At 47.5% G+C, this 19,791-nt stretch overlaps 1 long non-coding RNA gene across 2 annotated transcripts; it reads right to left on the reverse strand.

Moving 5' to 3' along the window:
• Positions 1–947: 947 nt before the first annotated feature.
• Positions 948–16,424, reverse strand: LOC112871828 (uncharacterized). Of its 2 annotated transcripts, XR_003224631.2 has the most exons (5): positions 16,328–16,424; positions 16,104–16,192; positions 12,299–12,426; positions 3,702–3,802; positions 948–1,360 (listed from the first exon to the last, which is right to left on the reverse strand). It is a non-coding gene; the product is annotated as an uncharacterized LOC112871828 (long non-coding RNA). The 2 variants fall into 2 exon arrangements; XR_003224630.2 differs by having other exon boundaries at positions 16,104–16,416.
• Positions 16,425–19,791: the final 3,367 nt, after the last annotated feature.

The raw sequence follows: 19,791 nt of genomic DNA on the forward strand, positions 1-19,791 counted from the left end.
AGAATATAAAGAGAATATTTAGAGAGAAAGATGGGCATTTGAATGATGCAGGACTGACGCAGAGAATTGGAATCTATAAAAATTCAAGTAGGCATTCAAGAACCAAAAAACCTTAGTATTTGAAATTAAGGATTCATTGAATGGAGTTAGCTGCAGATGACAGGATTAGTGAGCTCCAAGACATGTGTATAGATGTACTCAAACTGAAGTACAGACAGAGAAAATAATGAAGATAATAGACCAGAGTATAAGACACACATTGGGACACAGTCATAATATCGATCATGCATCTAATTGGATTCTCAGAAAAAGGGAGGGAGAGAGAATAAGAAAAGCATATTTGAAGAGATAAAGGGAAAGAGTTGTCAGAATCAGAGAAAGACATCAACTCATAGATGCACAAAGCTCAGTGAATCCCAAGTTAAAGAAAAACAAAGAAAACTACACAGAGGTGCAAACCAAAGACAATGAGAAAATGTTAAAATGTTAAAAGCAGCCAAGAAAAATTAAAACACATCATATTCCAAGGAGCAACAATGAGTTATGGCTGACATGTTGGTCGCAACTATGAAATCTAGACGACAATGGAAAGGCATTTTTAACTGTACAAAAAAAAGTTCTATATCCTGTGAATTTTTTTTTCACAAATAAAGGCAATTCATGGTCCTCTTTCCTTTCCCTTTTCTTCTCTTCCATTTCTGAACAATTTAAAGCCATCAGGTGGGGCAGAGCGAGGCGTGGCATGGATGCGTTTGTGTGCACGGTGTGGAGAGTGGAGGAAGCCATGGTGGCCCAGAGCAGGATGTCAGAGCCCAGACAGGATGAGAAGGGCATTCCCACGGGAGGGAAGCCAGATGTGGGGTGTCAGATCCTGAGCAGGGTGAGGAGGGGGGAGGAGGTTTGGGTTTAGTGAGAGAGGGAGTTATAAATAGAGAAAAGGAGAAAACTGGAATGAACTCTGTGATGTTTATTTGGAAAAGAATATATCTGAGTGGATTCATCTATATATACACATATATTAATACATTATAATAATATATGCATATATAACAGATATATAATAGATACTATATGTATGCATACATATGCATACATATTCTCAAGCTGTGTTCACACAGAGCCAGGAGTGGATACACCTCATTAGCAAGACCTAGATTTTGTTTTCTAAACAACGGTTTCAAAGAAAGAAGGCAGGGATCCCCAGAGAATGGCTGATTCCAGGACTGGGCAGGGAAAGTACAAGGCAAGTCTGGAGCATCCTGGGCCAGAATGCACGGAAGCACTCAAAGAATAATGGGGACATGTCAGAAGGATACAGAAGCTGTCTTGAAGTGGCTTCCACCGATCGAATCGGGGACATCTGAAAATCAAAATAAACAGTAAATTGGATTATAATCCTTTGAATAAAATAAGGAGCCACAAGTGTATATAAATAGTTAAATAGTAAAGCACAATGGGGACCAGGACTGTGTGTATAGTTTTAAGGTCCTTGCCCACGAAATGCTTGTTAGTTACACAGGAGAAAAGAGTAACGTGCAGTGTTCGGAAAGCTGTCAGACGCCACCATAATCAAACAACCAAAGTATGCATCACCAGCGATGGCCCAAATTGATATACAGCACCTGATGGGATGCAATGAGAATTTAGCACCATTTCTGTGACATGCCTGCCAAACATGAAGAATCCGACTATAATGCTTGCAAATCAGACTATCAGACAAATACACATGGCGGTGGGGCGGGGGGGGGGGGGAGCATTCTGTAAAATGGCTAGCCTGTAATCCATAAATGCATCAAGGCTAGGAAAGGTTGAGACGCTGGTCCAGACTGAAGGAGACTAAGAAGGCATGATAACCCATGACAGCTGAAATTTCTGATATAACGCATGATTCCTTTTCTAAAGAAGTTATCAGGACAATTGACAAATCTTAACCGGGGGCTTGGATAGGATGGGAACACATCATTATTAACTGCCTGATTTTGAAGTCCGTACTGTGGTTATGCCAGAAAACACTATAGGAAACATATGCTAAAGTATTCAGGGGTACTGGGTTGGCAAAATACTCTCAAATGGGTCAGGAACAAACATTTCTCTGTATTGGACATTGTACTTTTCCATAACTGTGTGATAGTTTCAAAGCTTTCAAAGGTAACAATTAAAAAATGAAGGCGGGGCGCCTGGGTGACTCAGTCAGTTGAGCGTTCCGCTCTTGATTTCGGCGCGGGTTGTGATCCTAGGGTTGTAGGATTGAGCCCTGTGTCAGGCTCCGCATTGAGTGTGGCGCCTGCTTAAGCTTCTCTCTGTCTCTGTCTCTGTCTCTTCTCTCTCCTCCCTCTCTCTCTCTCTCTCTCTCTCTCTGTCTCTCCCTCTGCCCCTCTCCCTTGCTTGTGCACTCTCTAAAATTAATTTAATTTAATTTTAAAAATGAAGGCAAAGACATTTTCACGCTAATGAAGTCAGAGGACTCACCACCAGCAGACTCCTGCTACAAGAAATACAAGGATGACAATTCCGAATGGAAACAGAACTGCAGAGTGGAACAGAGAATTCCAAGAAGCAAGTATGTGCCCAGATATAAGAGGGTTGACTGTTTGAAGCCACAAGATAACTATGGCTTGTGGGATTTATAGTGTATGTAGAGGTGAAACTTTTTTTTTTTTTAAGTAGGTTTCACACTCAGCCCGATGCAGGGCTTGAACTCACAACCCTGAGATCAAGACTTGAGATGAGATCAAGAGTCAGACATTTAACCGACTGAGCCACCCATGTCCCCCTAAAAGTAGAACATTTAACAACAGTATTACAAAAGGTAGGGTGGGTACACACGAGTGTAGGTTTCCTCTATTATTTGTGAAATGGGAAAGCTTCCAAATTATAAGGTAGACTCCAAAAGTCGATGATGCCTCTGAGTTAACCGCTAAAAATTAATAGAAATAAAACCAAAAGTTTAACAGAAGAGGCAAAATACAATAGACATGCACAAGAGGAGAAATGAAGGTTTAAAGGAGCGGTGTCATAAATTTTTAAAAAGAAACAAGATTGCAGATCGAAGTTCCACTCACCACTTCTATTAAAAGACAAATATTTTTAGGCTGGATTAAAAAGAAAACAATCGTGTGCTGCTTATGAGACATACTTTATTTTTAAGTTTTTTAAAAAGTAAGCTTTACGCACAACATGGGGCTCGAATTCATGACCCAGAAATTAAGAGTCACATGGTCTATTGACGGAGCCAGTCAGGCGCCCCTATGAGACATGATTTAAACATAGGATACAGAAAGGCAGAAAGTAAACTGATGGTAAAAATTATGTCTGGGGCGCCTGGGTGGCGCAGTCGGTTAAGCGTCCGACTTCAGCCAGGTCACGATCTCGTGGTCCGTGAGTTCGAGCCCCGTGTCAGGCTCTGGGCTGATGGCTCAGAGCCTGGAGCCTGTTTCCGATTCTGTGTCTCCTTCTCTCTCTGCCCCTCCCCTGTTCATGCTCTGTCTCTCTCTGTCCCAAAAATAAATAAACATTGAAAAAAAAATTAAAAAAAAAATTATGTCATGCAAGCACTTACCAAATGAAAGGTGTGGCTCAATTAATATCAGACAAAGTAGACTTTAGAGTCAGAAGTAGGAATGGTGGTAAAGAGCGATGTTTCATAATGATAAAAGGACTAATTCAACAGGAAGACGTAACAATCATAAATTTGTACTCACCTAATAACAGGGCTGCATGAAGCAGAAAGTTGACAGAAGAAAAGAGACAAGTGGGCAAATTTGTAACCATGGTCGAGGTTTTAACGAATCTCTTTCAGCAACTGATAGAAAAAGCAGATAAAAAAAATCAATAGGTATATAGAAAATATGAATGACAGAGTTAATCACCTTGACTTTAATAGACAGCTATAGAACGCTGCACCCAACAGCTGGAGAATACATGTTCTTCTCTCCAAGTGCATTTTTACCAAAATATAACGTGTATTGAACCGTAAAGCAAGTTATAACAAATTTCAAAAGATGAACTCATGCTGGGTATGATCTCCGACCAAAGTGGAATGAAACTGGAAATGAACAAAAGAAAGATTGTTAGACCTCAAATGTTTGCATGTTAAGCAGAACTTTTAAATAACCCGGGGGTCAAAATATTTTGAACTGAGTGAAAATCAAAATATTGCATGCAAACACTGAGATAAAAGCCAATGCAGTGATTAGAAAGAAATTTTAGGTTTTATTTTATTTTATTTTGTTTATTTATTTATTTTGAGAGAGAGAGAGACAGAGACAATGAGGGAGGAGTAGAGAGAGGGAGAGAGAGAATTCCAAGCAGTCTCCGTGGTGGTGTGGAGCCTGACATGGGGCAGGAACCCACGAACCGTGAGATCATGACCTGAGCTGAAATCAAGAGTCAGACGCTTAACCGACTAAGCCACTGAGCACCCCCCGAGAAATTTTAAGATTTAAATGCATGTATGATAAGAGAAAATAGTTTAAAACTACTTACCTAAATTTCCATCTCAAGTTAGAAAAAGAACAGTAATTTAAATCCAAGGAAAGAAGACAGAAGGGAAAATCAAAATACAAACCAAAGTCAATTTAAATATAAAGCAGATATGGGGTGCCTGGGTGGCTCTGTCGGTGGACCACAGGACTCTTGATCTTGGGGTTGTGAGTTTGAGTCCCACAGTGAGGGCAGAGATTACTTAAAAATACATAAAGCAGATGTACAAAAGAGAAGGTTAGCAAAAAAAAAAAAAAGCTGGGTTATTAAAAAGGTAATGAATCTGGGGCTCCTGGGAGTCTCAGTCACTTAGGCCACCGACTCTTGATTTTGGCTCAGGTCATGATCTCACAGTTCGTGAGTTCAAGCCCCATGTCAGGTTCTGCACTGGTGTCGAGGAGCCTGCTTGGGATTCTGTCTCTCCCTCACTCTCCCTCTCGTCTGCTCCTATTCTCTCTCTATATATAAATAAATAAATAAACTTAAAAACAAGTAGAGATTTCTTTTAAAAGGTAATGAATATGATAAACACCAAGATAAAAAGAGAGATAACAAAAGTTGTCAATATCAGCAAGGAAAAAGATCCTACAGGTATTAAAAGATAAGAAAAGGTTTATTATAAAAACCTTTATGACAGCAAGTTTAAAAACTTAGACTAAATATTGATGAAGTCCGATTTATCTGTCTTTTTCTTTTGTTGTCTGCATTTTTGATGTCAAGTCTATGAAATTGTTGCCAATTTCAATGTCAAAATCTCCCCCTCTGTTTTCTTGGGTGACTTAAAGTTTTGGCTCTTAAATGTAGGCTTTGATCTATATTTAATTTTTGAGCCTGATGTTAGTTAAGGGTCTGATTTCTTTTGCATGAAGATATCCAGTTTTCCAGCACCAGTTGTTGAAAGGACTGTCTTTGTTCCCCATCGCGTGATCTGGGCAACCTTGTCAAAAATCAGTTGACCAAGGGGCGCCTGGGTGGCTCAGTCGGTTGGGCGTCTGACTTCAGCTCAGGTCATGATCTCGCGGTCTGTGGGTTTGAGCCCCGCGTCGGGCTCTGTGCTGACAGCTAGGAGCCTGGATCCTGCTTCCGATTCTGTGTCTTCTTTCTCTGCCCTTGCCCTGCTTGCGTTCTGTCTCTCTCTCTCTCTCAAAAATAAATTAACGTTAAAAAAATTTTTTTTTTAAATCAATTGACCATGTATGGGAGGGTTTATGTCTGGGATCTCTGTTCTATTCTCTTGGTGGATATAATTGTACTTACACCAGTACCGTACTGCTTCAGTTACTATAGCCTTGTAGCAAGTTTCGAAACCCAGAAGTGTGAGACGTCTACCTTTCTTCTTCAACGGTGTTTTGACTGTCTGAGGTCCCTTGGAATTCATATGGATATGAATCTGAGGCTCAGCTTTTCCGTTTTTTTGTGAAAAAGACTGCCGATATTTTGATAGGGATTGCAGTGAATTTATAAATAGCTTTGGCTCATGTGTGTAATCTTTGACACAGAAGAGTATTATCTATTATTTATGGATGCACGCATAAGTGGAAGGAATAGAATCTTGGACATCCCGAAGTTGAGATACCGGTTTCCTCCAGGGGTAGAAGCGTTAAGCCTAGAAAGACAAAAGAGACTGGAAGGGGATAAACCTGGAACTTCAGTTATACCTGGAGTGTTTTATGTCTTTAAAAGATAATGGGAAATGGGGCACCTGGGTGGCTCAGTCGGTTAAGTGGCCACCTCTTGATTTCAGCTCAGGTCGTGATCTCACAGTTGTGGGATCGAGCCCCGCGTTGGGCTCCGCACTGAGCACGGAGCTTGCTCAAGATTTTCTCTCCCTCTCCCTCCCCCCCTCTCCCCTGCTCAAGCTTTCTCTCGCTCTCTCTCTCTCTCTCTCCCTCTGAAAGTGATAAATAAATACATAAATAAATAAAATGGGAAGTAAATTTTTTTTCAAATTGTCACTACTGATTAGATGGTAAATGGATGTGTGCTATTTTGCTCTCTACACTTTTCTGTAGTTCGAAACTTCTCATCATAGACAAGAGAGATTACATGATGGGGGCCAGCTGGGAGGCCCCTCCTGAGAGGCTCTCACCTGTCCTGCTGCTGTCCATCGGGTCCCCTTATACTGTCACCGCTCTACCTGTCCACCAGGAGCCCATTCACGGAGGTGAATTTATTTTTATTTTTATTTTTTCTTTCCAAGTTTTTATTTAAATTCCCACTAGTTAACATATAGTGTAATATTAGTTTGGGGTATAGAATTTAGTGATTCATCACTTACGTATGACACCTGGTGTTCATCACGACAAGTGCCTGCGTGGAGGTGAACTTAAAATACAGGTGGGACTTGACTTTGATCCTGTCTCCCTAGGTGAGGCTCGGGGAACAAATTCCAATCCACCAAAGGTTTAGACCTTCCAGTCAGTTCTTCGGCGGCTACTTCCAAATAGCAACAGGGAAATTAGGATTGCCAGACATCTGAAGGGAAGAGATGAATAGAATAGAATAGAATAGAATAGAATAGAATAGAATAGAGCAACCTGGAAGAACAGAGAAAGCCTGTGCACAGGGAAGAAAACTTTTAAAGAAACAAATACAAAAATTCTCCCAAAGCTCGTGTGGATACTTTTCCAGTGATTAGAGAAGATATTTGCATCAATTACATAAGAACAAAATCTAAAAAGGGAGCACTTGGGGGGTGCCTGGGGGGCTTAGTCGGTTAAGCGTCCAACTTCAGCTGAGGTCGTGAACTCACAGTTTCGTGGGTTCAAGCCCCACGTCAGGCTCTGTGCTGACAGCTCAGAGCCTGGAGCCTGCTTCAGATTCTGTGTCTCCCTCTCTCTGCCTCTCCCCTGCTTGTGTGCTCTCTCTCTGTCTCTCTCTCAAAAAAAAAAATAAATAAACATTAAAAAAATTTTTTTAAATAAAAAAAGAAAAGAAAAAGGGACCACTTGGTGCACCTGGGTGGCTCAGTCAGTTAAGCGTCTGACTCTCGATTTCAGCTCAGGTCATGACTTCACAGTTAGTGACATCGAGCCCCGCATCAGGCTCTGCACTGACAGTGTAGAGCCTGCTTGGGATTCTCTCTCTCCCTCTCTCCCTGCCTCTTCCCCACTCACGTGCATGCACAAGTGATCTCTTTCTCTCTCTCAAAATAAATAAATAAACATAAAAATAAATCAAAAAGGAGCACACAGTAAAAACACTTACAAAAAAAAGAGAATGCGTAAGAAAAAATAAAATAAAAAACGTCACTAAAAGATGAGAGTATGAAACTATGAAGTCACCCAGAAAGCATGGGAAAAACACAGAAAGGGACCATGGAGGAAGAGAGGAGAGCGAAGAAGAAAATAAAGACTAGTCCCCGGAGGCCCAAAATATGAACCAAAGGAATTTCAGCAATTGAGAATAGAGAAAATTGTCAATCGAAGGATTCAAGAGAATTCCCCTGCAATGAAAAGAAGGAATCTGCAGACCCACACGGCCTGCCAGACACCTGTGGACCCAGCAAGGCAAAGGGCTGTGCGATTTCAGAACCCGTGGGATAAGGAGAAGGCGTCACGGTGGCCGGGGGAAGCGGGTCAGGCGCACAGAATCAGGAATCAGAGCTGTTTGGGATCTCCCCATGGAAACGCTGGAAAGCTAGAGCCTTAGCCTTAGAGCGTAGCTCTCAAAACTGCGAAGGACCAGGATTTCCAACAGCATTTGTTACTGTCGCTACATAACAAAACTTGCTGGCTTAGAACAATGCACATTATTATTTCACGGTTTCTGAGGGTCAGGAAGTCAGAAGCGGCTTCGCTGGGTGCCTCTGGCTCAGGGTGTCTCTTAAGGCTGCGACCGGCTGGGGGGACGGCATTGCAGTCGGATGAAGGTTCAGCTGGAGCGAAGGAATTTGTTTCCAAGCTCATACACGTGGTTGTTGGCACAAGGCTGCAGGTCCCTGCTGCAGAGACTGCTCCGTGGGGCTGCTCACACCCTGCCCCAGTGAGTGATCCAACAGATCTGGAGACCCCGAGACAGTGTGTCATCAACTTTTATCCGGGGAGTGATGCTCCCTCACTTCCGCCGTGTCCCAGACTTCAGAACGCTCCAGTTCTGCCAAGCCACACAGTAGAGTCACATTCTGGTCCTCGTGGGAGAGTGTCCTGCTGCAGCCTGTGACGTGCTGGAGTACTCGAGGATTCCGGAAGCCTCTTCATTCTAATCGTGGCCACCTCCCAAAGCCCTGCAGCCTCTGCGTTTCGCTGTGTGCCGAGGCTCCTTCCAGTCCTGCTCTCTACCTGGACCCCACTCGGAAGTGAGGCACAGGGACCCAATCATTTAGGGAGGGACAGGACCAAGAAACAAATACTTGGGTCTCCCCATTATCTGAAACCTTGGTGTTCCTAGGGCACAGGGATGTGGGGATGCAGGGATAATAGAATGTAAAGATATTCCTGGAGTTCAGCTGTTCTTTCATTCATTCTGCATTTTTGGTGCACCTTCCGGGCTTACTAGAAACACCGGGATAAAATATGGATCCTGTCCTTGAGGGCTCAGGGAGGAAGGAGGTAGATGATTAACCAATAATTCCAGTCCCAGAACACGAGGGTAGCATGGATGTAAAAAAAAAAAAAAAAAAAAAAAAAAAATTAAAGGGTTTATAGCCCTAACATACAACAGACGTCTCAGAATTGATAAGAAAATTCAAACATAGTGTACTAATTTCATATTGCTGCTTGCTCTAACAAATTACCACAAAACTGGTGGCTTGAAAACAACTCCTTTAGTTCTGAAGGTCAGGAGTCCAAAATGAGTCTCACTGGGCTCAAATCAAAGTGTTGGTAGGTCTTCATTCCTTCTAGAGGCTCTTGGGAAAATCCATTTCCCAGACTCTTCCAGCTTCTAGAGGCTGCCTGTATGCCTTGGCTTTTGGTCCCTTCCTCTACCTTCAAAGCCAGCAGTATCAGGCTGAGTCCTTCCCATGCTGCCCCTCTCTGACTCTCTCTCGCCTGCCTCCCTTTTCCATTTCAGAGGACCCTTGTGATTATACTGGGGTCCCCCAGATAATCTGGGGTGATTTTCCATTCTCAAGGTCAGCTGATTGACAACTTAATTCCACCCACAACCGTAATTCCCCTTTGCCATGTGACCTAATATATTCACAGATGTGGGGATTCGGACATGGAAAATATAGGGGGGGCCATTATTCTGCCCACCGCACATACCAACAGAAAAGAAAGCAATTCATAAGAGAAGTGCAAACAGCACCTGAATCTATGAAAAGACAGTCACTTTTCCCAAAAGCCAAGAAACTAAAAGTTAGCCCAGCAAGGAGATCCCGTGCTCAGCCTCCAGATGGCAAGTTAACACCCTTTAGGGCTGAATAGAACATGGGAGATGGGCATTTCTGTGGCCTGCTGGGAGGAGGACTGTAGCTACCACATTTGGGGGAACATAATCTGATGGTCCATCAAACTCAGAATACACTGACATTCAAATGTTGCAAGCCCACGTACAGGAATTCATTCCCTTTAGAAATAACACCTTGCCCCTGAATTCAAAAATGCCCGTGTGTCAGGCACTGGGGGTGTAGCCACAGAGAGGACAGCCCAGGCCCCTGCTCTCACGGGGCTGACGTTCTTATGGGAAAGGCAGACCACAAAGAAACCAAGAAAGAGAGAAACCAGACACGTACTGGGTTGGGACGAGGGCCGTGTATTCCTTTCCCAGGGCTGCTGTAACAAATGGCCACAAACTTAGTGGCTTAAAATAACAGAACCAAATATTCCCCCATAGTCCTGGAAGCCAGAAGTTCAAAATCAAGGTGTTGGCAGGCGTGGTTCCTTCTGGAGGCTCTGAGCTTGGGGAATCTGTTCCTTGCTTCTCTCCTGGCTTCTGGCGGCTCTCAGCAAACCCCCGTGTCCCTTGGCCCATCACTGCAGTCTGCCATCCCATGGCGTTCTCTTCTCTCTGTGTGTCTCTTTGCCCAAATCTCCCTCTTTTTATGTGGACACGAGTCATTGGGTTAGGGTTCATCCTTTCCTAGGATGACCTCATCTCAACTTGACTGCACCTGCGAAGATGACTCCCAAATAAGGGCACATTCACAGCTACTAGGAGTTACTTCAATACATCTTTTTAGCGGACACAAGTCAAGCCTCGACAGGCTCTCCAGAGAATTGACAGGAGACAATAATGAGAGAGTGAGGGTGGCTGCTTGAACTTGGATGAGCAGGAAGGCTTCTCAGAGGAGGGGGCATTGAACCTGAGCTCTGAGCAGCAAGGAAGAAGTCAATGAAGATCAAGGAAGAATGTTCTAGGGGAGGAAACGGCTGGCCCAATGGCCTCGAGGCAGGATCGGGCTTGGCCAGTTCAAGGCCTTGCAATCAGGCCAGCAGAGCAGGCACTAGTGGGCACGGAGGGTGTTCCGGGCGGAGCTCAGAGAAGGCGCAGGGCCAGATGGTATAGACCTTGGAGCTCAGGGAAAGGAGTCTGCATTTTGTCTTGGAGGAGGAGAGTGACACAATCTGAGCTGTTTGTCAAAGACGGCGGCATGTGATGTATGTACGAGGGTGTGTATCACACGACTGTTCCCAAAACACTGGAAATACCCTGTGTATTCAGGGGACTGGGTGAATGACCTATGCTATGTTCATTCTGTGGCTTCGGAGTTCGAGCTATCCATATCCACCTGCAAAGATGTTCTTGATATACGAAGTAAAAAAGCAAGGTGTCTAATATCTCTGTGTGTCTTCTTTAAGTTTGGTTTTAATTTAGTTTTTTTTTTTTTCAGTAATCTCTACACCCACCATGGAGCTTGAACTCCCAACCCTGAGATCAAGAGTCACGTGCTCTTGTGACTGAGCCAGGCAGGCGTCCCCGGACGGGTGTGTGTGTCTCCTTTTTTTAAACAGGTTTCTTTTTTTTTTTTTTTTAATCTTTATGTATTTTTGAGAGAGAAGGAGACAGAGTGTGCGCGGGAGAGGGGCAGAGAGAGAAGGAGACACAGAATCCGAAGCAGGCTCCAGGCTCTGAGCTGTCAGCGCAAAGCCCGATGCGGGGCTCGAGCCCACGAACCGTGAGATCGTGACCTGAGCCAAAGTCGGACGCTTAACCAACTGAGCCTCCCAGGTGCCCCTGTGTGTGTGCGTGTGTGTGTGTGTGTGTGTGTGTGTGTGTGTGTGTGTGTGTGTGTCTTCTCAAGGCAGCAAAAGCCTCTGCGATGCTTAAATGCAATCTGTGCACAGGCCACAGAGGCGAGCCTTGAGTTGATTTGGGTTCTCCTAACCAAACCCTTGCTACCCGTGGATCTCCCTTAAAGGCTCTGGTTTATAACACCTGGCCCTGGTCATAACAGTCTTTTAATGTGGTACATCTCATTTATGAGGCTCTCCCCTCCCCTGGACATGTGTAGAACCGTAGGATGTTGGGGGATGAGTGGCCTTTCTAAAGGTCTCCTTGTCTAGCCCCCCATTTTACAGATAGAGGAGCTGAGGCCCAGAGAAAGAATGATCATTCAGCAAGCCAGTGGCAGTGGTGGGATCCAAATCCAGGGAATCTCTTGAATTCGTTCCTCTGGCCCTGCTGGAATGCTGCCCTTGGAATGTAAGTTTGCTAGGTCGTTGTCCTACAGAGATACAGACCGCATCCATCCATTCACACACAACAGCAGCAGAGTCCAGCCTTACAGGCTGGGAACACAGTCTGATTCCCATCTCTGGAACCCAAATGCTCGTTTACAAGGGCTCACGTTGGAAAGCGTTGTTCTACGAAGTCAGCTTGTTTGTTTTGTCCACCACCTTCCCCGAGAGGCTGCTCTGTGACGAGCTCCTACCTTGCGCAGTCCCCTCCTGCTGGCTCACCATGGCTCTCCTAGTGCTCCAGAGGGCTTCAACGTCCAGACAAGCGTGATCCAGGCGCTCCTTTGGACTGCGATGGAGGAGGTCCCTGTTCCCACTTGGTCTGGGGAGACAAGGAAGCCAGGAGTCTCAGACATTGGGAGTCGCATCTGTACAAAGGGTTGAACTGAATAATGTCCAGGTTACGCTACGTGAATCCTTCCACCCAGCCTCTCCAAGACTGATTCCTCATGGAAGCTGGCCTCGACCTCAAGCCTGCAGTGGTATCTTTTTGTGGTCTCCCGCGCATGTATTGGGGCCTGTCCTCCCTTCCTTTTAGACTCCACACGCTCAAAAAAATCTTTGTTCGTTTATCGACCTGGAAAGTGAAATGACTCTGAACCTGCATTCTCTGAAAGGTCCAGGATGCAGCCCTAATAAGGGCTCAAATTTCTCTGGATTTTCCCATTTTCAAGTTGGGTGCTACGTCCCCACATTCAGGTCGCTCATTGGTGGTAAAAATCTGGTAAAAATCTTAGGACACCTAAAGAAAATTGGGTGGACACCTAAAGAAAATTAGGACAGGAAGGGTTTTGTGTAATAGCGTCCAGCTGGAAACAACCCTCATGTCCATGACCGTAGAACGGATGCATACATTGAAGTCACGCAGTGGAGTAATCCACAGCACCCAGAACCAATGACCCAAATAATAGGCAAAGTGTGATTTACTCTCAAAAACTGTTACCGTAAATGAAAGAAGCTGAACTCAAAAGAACACATAGATAGGATTCCGTTTACATAAAGCTTAAAAGCTGGCAAAATTGAACTATCATGTTTCAGGTCACACGCTTAGTTGGCTGTGTAAAATTATAAAGAAAAGACACAAGTTCTCATACTGGTCAACTTTGAGGGGAAGGGAGGTCGTGAGTGGGAAGGGCTTCGGGGACCCGCGATCGCGAGTCTCGCACTGGCCTACGATTTAGTCACTAATAGTTTGTTAAGCTGTACGGTTATTTTGTAACACCTATTTCTCTAGGTATCGTATTTTGAAATACAAAAGGCTGATCACTACATGGTATGCATGAAACTAATTTTACACGGTATGTTAGCTAACTGAAATTTAAATCAAAACTTAACAGAAATAAATTAGAATATCAAGTAAAATAAAATAAAATAAAATGGCCAAAAAAATTAAGTCCATAAATTGAAAACCAGGATAGGATCTATCTATCTATCTATTTATTTATTTTTGAGAGCGAGAGTGCGAGTGGGAGAGGGGCAGAGAGAGGGGAACAGAGGATCCAAAGCGGGCCCTGCGCTGACCATAGTGAGCCTGACGCGCGGCTCGAACTCACGAACTGTGAGATCACGACCTGAACCAAAGTCAGACGCTTAACCAACTGAGCCGCCCAGGATAGGACTTAATGTTAGGGTTTGTGGGGACTAAGTCTGAGGTCCTATGGAGGGTATTTAGGGGAGTTGGACTTTCTCTCTTTCTCCTCCTTGTCCCCCTCCTTCCTCCCTCCTTCAGTACCTCTTCCTCTTCTACTTTCCTTTCTCTACCACAAAAAGCCCCCATCCTTACCCCTTTGCTTAGCATGGGCAGGTCCTCTGCTCCCAGCCTTTCATCCCTTCCAAGAGCTAGAAAATGCTCTCTAAATTCAGATCCAAGGAAAAGAGCATCCCATTGACCACTGCTGTGTACCGGCTGAGGACCGGCTGGGGAGGAGCGGGTGAGGAAGGGCAACCTCTGCTCAAGCCCTGGTGGCTTTGGTGGAGTGGCTGAGGGGGGCTTGTTTCTCAGGGAGGGGACAGGGCAGTCCCTCCAAGGCAAGGAGAGGATGGTGTGGGGTGGGGCTCACAGATGGAGGGAGAGGTGGCAGAGGGAAGTGAATTAATTATCTCAGGCCCCAGTAGGAATGAGAAGCACCCAGAACTGGACCAGAAGAACCCAGGATGCCAGCTGCCCCTGGCTGTACGCGGCTGCTTTGGGCTGCTTTGGGGTCCCCAGACCCTGTCTTTTCCCTGCCATCATGTAGAGCTGGCTCCTATTCCCAGCCTCGTCCGCAGAGGAAGCCAGGTCCCTCTCCTTGTTTGTGTTGGCAGCTGTCTCCAGCGGCCAGGCCCCTGGCCCTTTCTGAGGGAGCATGTCCGCAGATAAGCTAATGTTGGCATCTCCCCAAGAACTGTCATTATTTTGTTTCTAAAATATTTCTCTTGTCCTTGCCTTGCCAGCATCTCCCCTCCCACGCCCTCCCCCCTTCCCTGGGAATCAGCTGAGGAGCAAAGGGTTTTCCTTATAAATCCTGCCCACCACCTCCAAGCGGCTCTCCTTGCCCCCCATGCGCTGCGGGAGCCGTCACCCTTCGCCCTGCTCTGCAGCCCGCGCCCCCACCCCCCTACTGCAGTGCAGCAGTCCCCGCCTGGCTGTGGCCCTGCCTCCACCTGCGTCTCTCTGATCTTCCAAACTGCGAGGGGGCGGAGCCAGGCCTCCTGAGAAGAGAAATTGACAGCAGCCGCCACGTGATCATCGCTGAGCACCTGCTTCCAACACAAGACCTTGTTTCATATTCACAAACCCCTGCCAAGGAGCAACTTCCTCTTCGGGTTTTGCAGCTGAGGCTTGGCGGTGGTGGCGGTGGTGGCGGGGCGGGGGGTGGGGGGGGCGTCAAGCGATCTCCCCCGGGGTCCAGCAGTCCATATGTGGTAGAACCGGAACTGGACCCCGTACCTGCCTGAGTTCGCGGCCCTGAGCCCGTCTGCCCTGTGAACCTCGGAAGCACGTTCTTTTAGGCTTGTCTTCTCATTTGTTTCTGAGCGGCAGACCCCGTTGTTACCATTCCCTTTTTACAGAAGAAACTAAAGACTGGAGAAATTGAATGACTAAGACGGCATTTGGGCCCTCTAGTTTCAAACCCAGAGGCTTGGTTGCTGCGGTGTCTTCATATTGGCTGTTCTGTTTTTCTAGGATCAAGCCCTGCCCTGAATTCTGCCTTCCTTCCATATTATCTGACTCCATTATGAACAAATCTATCCATCCATCCACCCACTCACCCACCTGTCCATCCACCTGCCCAGTATCTATCTATCTATCTATCTATCTATCTATCTATCTATCTATCTTTCTATCTATCTGTCTCAGAGCCCATGTCATCAAAGAGCTCACAATCCAGTGGACAAAGATAGGTATGCATGCGCGTGCGCGTGCACACACACACGAATGTGAATATACATACGTAAATAACCACTTATAAGCATGCTTCAGATACTGCTGGAGAGAGGTGTGTGTGCTGTGCCACCAGAATTTGAATTTGCACCCACTGATGGGGAGTCAGAAAAGCTCTTTCAGCAACCCTGTCCTGGCTCCCCCTCCGGCCAGATTTAGCCCTCACAACCAGGAAGACTGGAGAAAAGAAGCAGCTGGGCCTCGAGCCCTCAAGGAGCGCTCATCTTTAACAGAGAATCTCTGATCTCAGCTGGGTTTGTGGGAAGGGGCAAGGAGGCAAGGCCAGCAGCAGGGCCCTGCGTTTCCCAGGAAGAGGCTGAGAACACGTACGCCAGGAGACCATCTCAGCCTACCCTTTGCTTGCTCTGTGGTTTGGGAAAAGGACACAGCATCTCTGGGCTTGGCATGCCTCTTCTGCAGAATGACACAGTTTAATAGCAGCTCCCACCAGGAAAGCTTGGGCTCCTGGGCCGGGGTGGGGGATCAGTTCCCTTCCCCACATGGCCGTAATGCAGGGGGACAAGGCACCCTGTCCTTGTCTTGGGCTTTACTGCAGCCAAGAGGTTAGTACTCACCTTCCAGCTTGCTAGAGCTTCCTTTCCAATGAAGAAGGAGGAACAGCGAGCCACTGTGTTTCCCTTTTCCCCAGTTCTGAACGGGAGACCTGAAAACTTTCTGCATTACTTCCTACCCACGCCGCACCCTCTCTCCACTAGAAGTGGTACCAAGGTGCTGTCCCCCACAAAGGGGGGAGCTCTGATTTCCGAGTTACCGGGGGTGACTTAAAGAGGGAACCCACCGCCTTAGGGGTCTGGCTCAGTATCACCTTCACTTCTGCTATGTTCTCTGGAGCAAGCAACAGGAGAGCCTGGATTCAAGGGCAGGGGAACTGACCACCCCCCCTGCCCCCTCCCCCCCCCCACACCCTTGAGGAAGGAGCTGCAAAGTCACTGCAAGGGCTTGGAGGGGGAGGAGTAAATGTTTCTGCTGCTGTTTGCAATCTACCTCGGACACCACTGAGGGCTCTGGGCCAACACCCACTGTTCCTCCTGCGTGCCCTGGAGGTGGGAAAAAGGAAGTGTTAGAGGAAGAGGGTCAGGTGGGATTGCCCCAGGTTCTGCTGACCCCAATCCAGACTTTCTCACACTGGGGTCAGCAGCTCCTTGAGAATTTTTTTTTTTTTATTTCATTTTGATGTTAATCTAAAAACACATCTAGATGTGTTCTGCATAGCTGCCCCCTCCCATTGGGAATTTCAACTCGGGCGTATATTTTTTTTAAATCCATGGTGCAGGGGATCCAAACAGCAAAATTTTGATGGTCACCGGAGATGGACTGAAGAGGCAGCCAGATGCTTATCAGGGCACAGAGCACGAACATGGCTCCTCAGGGGTTCAGGAGACCAGAGCAGAGGGAAACTGAGTCAAGACATGACAGAGCTGAACTGGGAGGACAGAACCTCCTCCCAGCAGCTAGGAGGGTGTCTAACATCGTCAGTGGCAACTTCGTATCTGCCAACTCATTATCTGCATCTGCCGTCTTGAGGTAGTGCTATCCGTGTGTCTGGGAGCAGTGAGGCTGGGAGGGGACGTGCTTGGGTAGAATCAGTTTCTGAAGGGGACTGAGGGTGGAAGCTGGGTCAGAACATCTGAGTCCCCGGCAGCCTGACACAATGAGGACTTTGTTACTGACAGTAGCCCCTTTGAGTGCTGGGTTCCAGGAAACCACTATTACCGCTCCAATACTCAGCAAGAGAAGCATTGCTATTTCTACTTAACAGATGAAGACAGTGGTTCAGAGAGGTTAGGCAAGCTGCTCAAGGCCGCACAGCATTCTGCCAACTCTGTCCTATTCCGTAGCCAGGACTCTGCCGGTTTCAACTCGGCCCCCTCCCCCGGGTTGCTCCTGTCTTGGGTGGAGGAGCCCCCATCCCAGGTCTTCTCAGGGGCCCAGGTGAGAAGCGGATGCATTTGCCCAACCTTTACCCTTGCGAGCCTGCCAGGCAACCCAGCTCATAATTAGGTAATTAAGTCTTCGAGTAAATACTGGAGAAGTCCAACCTGTTTTTGTATCGTTGCAGGAAAACAAAGTCACAGGAGCTTTCCAGTAAGTTCAGAGAGTTTCTGGCTCGGCAGGGAGTAAACAGGGACAAGTAACTTTGGTCCTGTCCCTCCCCACGGCCACCCCCTTCTGCCTTCCCCACATCAGTCACGGAACCAGCACATTGTTTGTTCTCCAGAGTGCTTTGGTGTGACCTGAAGGTTGGTGAGGGAGTCCTCAGGCCAGGAAGCACCTCAGTATTCAGAAATGCCAGTCATGGTGTTTCTCACACTTGAGGCCAGGCTCTGCGGGCCACAGTGGGTGGGGGCAGGCCAGGCCTGGGGCTTAGTGAGCTTCTGGATCCCCAGGGAGGAGGACAATGGTGAGCCCAGGGCAGCCTCCAGAAGGGTTTGTTGAAGAAAGTACCTTGAAGTATGCTTCCTGCTAAGCACTGCCTCTGGCAGAAGAGGAGAGGGTGGGGGGCTCCAGCAACCCCTCCCAGGCTCCTCACTCTATTCACTTGGTGAGACACAGAGCCTTTAGCACCAAAGGGATGTTGAGGAGGCAGGGGTCTGGTTGGGGGGGGGGGTAGTAGGTAGCACAGGACAGGGAGGGCCGGAGGATGCCAGGCCCCGCAGAGGAGGGGAGGGCAGCAGGGAGAGGCAGAGAGGAGTGTCCCCCACCCCCCAGGACAGTTCAGGGCTGGCACTTGCCGGGAGCTGTCAGTGTGTAGCTTCATTCTTGGGCCAAGATAGTGGAGAGCTCTTCCCAGAGTGTCCTCAGAGAAGATCAGCGCCCCCCCCCCCCGGGGCACTTGTCACCCCCTGTCAGCATTGTCTGCAGGCTTCCCTGCCTCCCACCTGACTGTGGGGCAGCTTGAGGGCAGCCCCACATAGGAATTGGCCCTACACCAACCCCAGGCCTGGCAGCTGGAAGGCAGGAGGGGCCCAGAATGTTCTGCCGCGTGACCACGTGAACGTGGTTGGAGACGTCTGCGCAAAGGGCACAGGAGTGGGGGTCAGGAGAGCAGGTTCTGGCCCTTCCTTGGTCGCTGGCTTGAAGGGTGGCCTCACGTAAAGCATTTCACTTTTCTGGGCCTCACTTCTCCCAGCTGTGAAATAGGGGACTGAGCGACAGGAAAGTTCCTCTGCATTTCTGACCGTATGCGTGTCAGTCGGGGGTTCGACCACAGAACCACTGCAGCGAAACTAGTGGAAGAGTGTGAGATGTTAGACAAATGATAGATACACAGATAGGTAATTTATTCAGGAAAATTGGCTTGCACCAACGCTGGGAGCTGGGTAACCATCTCCAGGTCTGATGTTGGAGCTTGGAGCCTACGGGGCAGCAGTGAGAGCAGGCTGGGACCCCAAGGGCATAGGCACTGGAATCCCCTCAGGATGAGACCAAAACCCGAGCCGGGTTCTCGCTGCCTCTGACCTTGGAGACAAGGGAATCCAGCAGGAGCCGGGAGCCCTCCTCCAACGTGGCCCTCAGGTCCCAGCTGCGGGGAGGGAAGTCAGCAGATCAGCACTGCATACTTTTACTGCGTCTGCCACGGAATGACCTCCGCCTCCTTCCTTTCCCCACCTGCGCTCTCCTGGGACAACCCCCCTGTGGCCACCTCCAGCAGAAACACACAAGAAAAGGACCCCTGGGGTATGGAGTTCAACCCGGCCGAGGGGATCCATTACACAGCTACCGTGGTATGATTAGAATTCAGTGATTCAGTCAAAAACCCATTAAAAGACAATTTGGAAGAAAATCGTCCGGAGGCTTTCTTAGGAAACTGAGATCATCTGCAAATACATGCTTGGTCTTCCAATGCATCGCTTCACGGTCATTAATTCAGCTTAAGGGTTGTCAGCTCCTCCGGGATGGCCTCGAGTCTCCCCCCTTCTCTTCTGGGCACGCGGCGTCACACAGGGCGTGATCCAAGACGGGCTGACACAGAGAGGTAGCGTGGCCTCCTTTCCTCACTGAAGCTGGTGTTTGTTGAATGCTCACTCTACACAAGCTCTGCTCATTTTCCGCACACCAACACTTGGAGAGAGAGATTAGCATTATGCGCGTTTTATGTATGGGGAAACTGAGGCACAGAGCGTTGAAGTCACTTGCCCAAGATTATTTGGCCAGTAAGTAGTAGAACCAAGATTTGAACCTGGACACTTGCCTCCAGTGCCTGAGGCTTGACCGGTGTCTGAGATTGCCCAGGCAGTGCTT

Source organism: Puma concolor, chromosome C1 (genome assembly GCF_028749965.1).
Source record: "Puma concolor isolate L17-30 chromosome C1, mPumCon1.1.hap2, whole genome shotgun sequence".
Taxonomy (NCBI): Eukaryota; Metazoa; Chordata; class Mammalia; order Carnivora; family Felidae; genus Puma; species Puma concolor.